This window comes from Myzus persicae, unplaced genomic scaffold (assembly GCF_001856785.1).
Source record: "Myzus persicae strain clone G006 unplaced genomic scaffold, MPER_G0061.0, whole genome shotgun sequence".
NCBI classification, from domain to species: domain Eukaryota; kingdom Metazoa; phylum Arthropoda; class Insecta; order Hemiptera; family Aphididae; genus Myzus; species Myzus persicae.
Window position 1 is genome coordinate 10,515 of NW_019100473.1, and position 7,112 is coordinate 17,626.

The window sequence follows — 7,112 nt, forward strand, 5'->3', positions numbered from 1 at the left end:
GAAAAATTACTGTAAAATAAATAATAATGTTTAACACCAAGAGGTCTATCTTATCTTCAGATGCTCTTTCAGTTTTCCGTCTTTCACCTCATTGATTACTTTTGAAATCTTCTTCTCCAATTCAACATTCACTGACTTTTTAAATATGATTTCTCACCGTTATCTTAAAACTAAAATTACTGATCCCCCCCCCCCCTCAAGTACTAACTAGATATAAAGCATTTCTACACTTAACTATTCCCAAAAGTGACTATAGAGTACAAATACAAAAAAAAAAATTACACTAAATCTACTATATTCATTTGCTCCACTTAGAATTTATTTTTTAAGCTGAAATATATATATTAGATTTATAGTCACAGAGCTGTGCGAAATCCTTAAAAAAATGATTTTTCAAAGGATTTTAAATCATACCCAGCTTTCCATAAAGATAAATTTATTCATTTATCAGTTTAGTGTTTACTTTACACTTTTTCACTAAATATATTATTATTACACTATGTTGTACCTACATTATCAATTATTATTATGCACCACTGGCTATGATAATTGGTTAAATAAGTCTAAAATAAATAACTTTAATAGGCGAGATCTTGAGTCGCAGTGGGAAGATAGACTGCTACTAGGCTGAGTGAAAAAAGTTTTTCAACAGTCGTACATGGTGTATCACTCGTTTACTTGTGCGTAAAGTAGACAGTTACATACTTGGTTGTGGTGTAAAAAGAACATCTTTCCTTGTATTCCTTTTTTTAAATTATTAGCCATTAGCCATTATATTTAAAATATACATACATACATACATACATCACTAAGTAATCATAGTTAAGCTAATATAATATTATGTACTCTGTAGTTTGTGTCACCGTGTTTAAAAATTTTAACACAGCTTCCATGCATTTTTTCCAGCACATCAGATATTATAAAACAAATTTAATATGCAATACCTATGTAATTAAATGAATAAACAGGTCAATATAAATGTATTAATATATACATTTCAGTATATGTTTTATATATTATATACAGTTTAAATATAATAAAAGGAGAGATTCAATTCATTACAAATTGTACAACAATAGGGCTGAGATCGTATTTATGCCGAAGAATCAATTAGGTAAGAATAACTTCACTGATTAATTCCCCCACAAATGAATTATTATTTTTTTATTATCAGAAGAACTAGATAGAATTATATTCAACTGAAAAATGTTTTGCTGGTTTTAAAGTCATACTTCAATATAAACAGAAATCTGGTTATAAAATGATAAAAAAACATAGGTATACATAGGTATAACGTATAAGTATTATAACATAATAGATTACTAAAGAACAATATTGTTTATTTGTTGGGTTCTAAAATAATAATTTTTAGTAACCTTAGGAATTTAAAATTCAGTTATCACATTCTATAATTTTTTGTTACATAAATCAATAACTTAACAAATTAAAAACAAACAAAATTTGTTTTCTCTGCAATATAAAAAGAAAAACTCTTATTAAAATTCTTATTACTTGAAAATCTCAATATAATATACGATAAAAACTGTGTAACAATTATTTTTAATTTATACACAAATAATTTAATTGTGAAATTGTAATTTCTGACAAGTTTTATAAACAGGTTGTATTTTCCTATACACATTATTCTATATTTCTATTTTACTCAATAAACTATAAATCTACACTTTGTTAAGTAGTTTCAGCTATACATTTATTGAAAAAAGTTTCATGAGTAACTACCTATAAATTAGCATAATTTTAAGTTGTAATTTGAACTAATATCTGGATTTAAAAACTAAATGCTATTATTACTTATTAGTAGGGCAGAAGACTTGTAACATTTGCATATTTCTTTTGCACAGTCACAAAAATAGCAGAGTGCAAAACAAATATGCTTCATGCTTCCACAGAGCTAGTTTTGAAATTGTATTGTGCATATAAATGCATATTATGCGTTTTTTAAGTTTTTAGGGCATTGATATGGACTGGCATCCAGCAATAGACCCTGGGGCCTGGGGGAGATAATGAACATGGCCCATGGGGCATGTCGACTGTATAAACCATAATGAGGGAAACGGCGAGTTGAATTGAAGACAAAGATTCATAATATGTTAAATCGAGTCGATCATTTCTCGGAAATATTTTAAATGATGGACACTAAGACACTATAAGAGTATGACATAATAATAAAAAATATAAATGATTAATATATTAATTAATTTTTTTTGTAATAATAATCATTAATACAACATAATAATTAATAGATATTCGACCATATTATGACGACACTATTATATTTTTTTTTAGTACAACACATATTTAAATATTAACGGTGAACTATTCATATTAAAAAATATAATAATGTGAAAAAAAGTTACACATGATCTATCATTATAAATATATACTCAATAAACTTTATTTCACAACAATTCAAAGAATACTAGTCTTATGCTATTATTCTCCTAAGTGTAGCTTACATATTTACTTTAGGTTCATATTTAAAAAGTTTAAAAATAAAAGTCATCAAAGCTAATTTTTATATTATAAAATTGTTACTAAGTTAAAGATTTAAAAAAAAAGAATAATAAGCCTTATTAAAGGGATTCAAGTTTTAACAACATGAATTAGCTGGTTCAGCTTCAATGTGGTTATTAAAACCAATGTTAGCTGAATGATGTAAATAGCCACTTTTAATGCCATCCCAGCCTTCTTCCATTTGATATTCGCCAATTGTCATCCTCTGATAAATCTAAAATAAATAATATTTAATAAACAATAGAATATAATACAACTTTTTTTTCTCAATTTGATTGATATTACATTTATTAAAAGGCAATTACAATAAAATAGTAAAGACACATAAAATATAAATGATGGTCAATTTGTGAAATTGTGAATAATTAAATAAATTACTTCTTGGGCGATAGCAGAAAATGCCAATTCAACATTAGAACCAATTTTCGCAGATGTTTAGACAGTGAATATAATATTATGTTCTGCACCAAATTGTTTGGCTTCTTCTTCAGTCACTTCCCTCCTACTATCACCATTATTTACCTATGCAAATCAAACTAATATAGGATCGGTGATCATTTTAAAATTGCCTATTGTTTATTAATTCAAATTTAGATAAATATTTTTCAACTTTGAAAATTTATTGGGTACCTAATATTATAAGTTGATTTCATTATCTATTTTTTATTTCCATAACTAAATATTTTTTTAATAATCAAAATACTGATACACTTTTTATTAAATAGCATCAAGTACATATAAGAAACCTACTATAAAAGTATACTAAAATATCAGCTAGATAACTTTGTAAATATTGTAATCCTAATTAATTTTTACTCAATTTAAAATAATCTAGTATCAAGGTTTAACGGAACTTACATAATAATACATAAAGGCAATTAGGCTTCATAAAACACTTCTATATGTAAAAGACAATATTTAATTTACTTTAAAGTAAAACTTTTAGATGGTAATTCAAGAATGGTAATTTAAGAGTGATATCAATATGCTTTTGTACTTGGCACTAAATGTTTAGGTCAGAGTTTCAAAACAGAGAATTGTGATTTTATCATTGCTGTTTGGGTTGAGCTTAGAAATATTTCTATATTTTTTTATAATATAAAATATTTAACATTAGATTATTATAAAATATATGTTTAGAAGAAAAGATATATTTTATGTATAAATAAGAGTATAAATTAAAATAAATATGGTAAGCGTTTTACTGTGTAGGTAATCATATTGTCAATTTAGTATTGTTTGAATTTAGTTTTATCCTTAATAATTATTTGTCATGATTACCAGTGTATAAAATATAAGCAGTTGTCGTCTGACTGAAAGTTATCATTAGAAAACCATTACCAAAGAAACAAAATCAAATCATTAGTATGTAGTGTCAAATTAAACTTAAACAATTTAAAAATTGGTTGCACCATGAGAAGTTTGGGAACCCATGCTTTAAATAAATAAATGTAAAATATTTATAATAATAATACAACAAAAAATAATATTAATTAGTAATTACTGTATTCTCCAATTAAAGAAGAAAGCATGATGTACAATAGTTATTGAACATACATATTGCTTACTGTAAAAAAAAATGCCTACATGAAATTCTTTTAAATAGGTACTTTTTAAAAGTATTTAAAAGTGTTAGAATGCATAAGTGTACAATGATATTTCAACTTACCAAATCTAATTTGCACCCTACTAAGAAAAATACGGGTCGATAAGGTTCAGTTTTTTGTTTGGCATCATTCATCCAAACAGGTATGTGCTCAAAACTGACTCGTTTGGTTATGTCATATATTAACAGAACACCTACAGAATTTCGGTAGTAGGATTTTGCAATTGATCTATAGTTATAAACAAAATATAACCATTAAGTATGAAGAACAATAATAAAGAAAAAAAACAATTTTTACTCACCTAAATCGCTCTTGGCCCGCGGTATCCCATAGCTGTAATTTTATTCGTGGACCTCTGGGTATTTGAATTATTCTAGTAAAGAAATCGACGCCAACCGTTGGATCAGACACCTGATAATTAATACAAATAAAACAAATATATGAAATTAACAACATAGTATTTTTACAAAGATTTTACCTCGAAGAATTGACCATCGTTAAAAAATTTTAACAGCGAACTCTTGCCCACTGTACTGTCACCTATCAGTATCACACGAAACTGATAATCAAAAATTAGGTCAGCCATATTGTCAAATATGGATGAAACTACAAATGAGTGTTTGTCGAAGTTAATTTGGAAAATACAATCGTTCTAATTCAACTCAATCGAATGACTAATAATTTAAATTATGAGTAGATTTAAATACAAAATTCTCTACAAAGAATACGACAAATTATGCAACTAATAACTATCATTGAACTCGCTTGTGTATACAAATTATTATTATAGATACTGTCGATGTTCGAATGTTTTATTGAAAGTACCTATCACCAGTTTGGATGTGCAGGATACGGAACGAGCCCTTATCAGTCAATGACAAAAGATTCTTCAAATTTGACTCATAGCGATGGGTAATCGACGGCTGATAATTTTTTTGCCATTCATGAATTAAAACAATGGATACATACATCTATTGTGATTGACCAATAGAAAACTGTGAGAGCGCTAGTAGTCTAATCTGATATTGAGAATATTCCAAATTCAAATTAACACTGATGGAGAGGTGTCGTTCCGTATCTTGTATACCTATACCTTAATTTGTAGTACGTAGTCATGAGTCACGTGTATCAAAAATAACTAATAATTGCGACGTAGGTATGTACGAATAGTAGTTAATAATTCTTCCCTTTTTCTAAAGAAATTATGCATGATGCAAATATCGAGAGAGATAATACAGTTGGTTCGTCCTTGATGCCTTATAGACCATAATATTAAGGTCGGATGCAGTACGCGATGTTAGTGATAACGTGTTATCGTCGTTCCAAAGACGTTGTAACAAGTTGAAACCCAAACAAAACTTTCACCCATAAGAAATGTACAGGGAATAATTTAGAAATTAATTTTTTCATTGAAATAAATTTATTTTGCACACCATTTTGAGTGCATAATGTTTAGCGAAAAAAGAGGAGTCATAAAGTTATTCGATTTAAATGCAATTCTTTTGCAATTTTAAATTTACCAAGGAAATAAATTTGGAGGGAGAAAAGTTTAATAACAAAATATGTACCTACACTATAACAATGTAGAATATAAATAGAACTTTGTTCTTTAAACATTAAATCCTTGAATACAAATTATTATAGGGTATTAGGGTAAGATATTTCAACCATCTAAGATTACTTAATTGTAATTATTTATTATTTATAAGTATTTTATATTTTATTATTTATAATAATATTAATATGGGTTACTGTTGGGCTGTTGGATGTAACCATCACAATCAAAGAGACAAAGGTAAATTTTTTACACTCCCTAAATCATTCAAGACTATCTGAAAAAATAGTAAAGTAAAAACGGGATAGGTACCTGCATAGGTGGCTTAAAAAAATAAAAGTATTTTATGTTGTGTTTTACATCACAACGTTAAACTAATTTATTTTATAATTTATAGTAACTATGCACAGGTACCTAACTTATATTTATTATAATTTATAATATGTATTAAATAAATATTTCAATATTAAAATCAAATTATCAAATATACTATAAACGATATATTGTTAGTGCTATAAATTAAATGTTGAACTTTATTAATATGAATTATGAAAGTCAGATAAATTTAATACCTACATAATATTATGCTTATAATTTTAATATATGAATATAAAATAACCTGCACATGATAAGTAGTTTGTTTCATACTGGCTTTAACCCTTAACTTGGCAGAGTATCTTTTAGGATACATCAAGTTTGTGAATTTTTAATTCAATAATATTTAAAGATATTTTTTATTAGACGTTTTGGATACACTGCGTTACGTATAGTTTGAAAATAGAAAAAAATTTAGTATCACTGTATTAACACAGTATCTAATTTTGTAGGTTTCAGTTATCTGTTTTTTTTATATCATCAGATAGCGTGTGTCGGCGTTTTTCGATTTATGTTTTTAGATGATATTTGTACGTTTTTGATTATATTTTTTCAAAAATAACGTATTGGTAAGTAGTATTGCAACTTCTATTCATAATATAATATAATTAAATAATGTTAATGTATTAAATAAGTGTTCAAAGTATATGTATCTTATAAGATACATCGCCATGAACTGCTCATTTCATTCATTTTATTAACTGTATCCTATAAGATACATCGCCATGAACTGCTCATTTCATTAATTTTATTAACTGTATCCTATAAGATACATCACCAATTACTGATTGATCTAGATATTATATTATTTTATAGATATTCGTTTTCATAAAATATTATAAATTATTTATTAACATTAATAAACTTGTATTTTACATACATTTATCTTTATATTAATTTAGTTAACTTTCATTATGCAACGAAGAAGAACCCAAAAAATATTATCTATGATCCCCCCTGAGAGTAGTGGGAGTTCTGGAAACGAATCTAGTGATGAAAATGTAGATTATGCCTCAAATTATGATTCTTCTTCTTTATCG

At 26.3% G+C, this 7,112-nt stretch overlaps 1 pseudogene; it reads right to left on the reverse strand.

The window, feature by feature from the left end:
* Window positions 1-2,588: 2,588 nt before the first annotated feature.
* On the reverse strand, window positions 2,589-6,140 carry LOC111026627 (annotated as a pseudogene).
* Window positions 6,141-7,112: the final 972 nt, after the last annotated feature.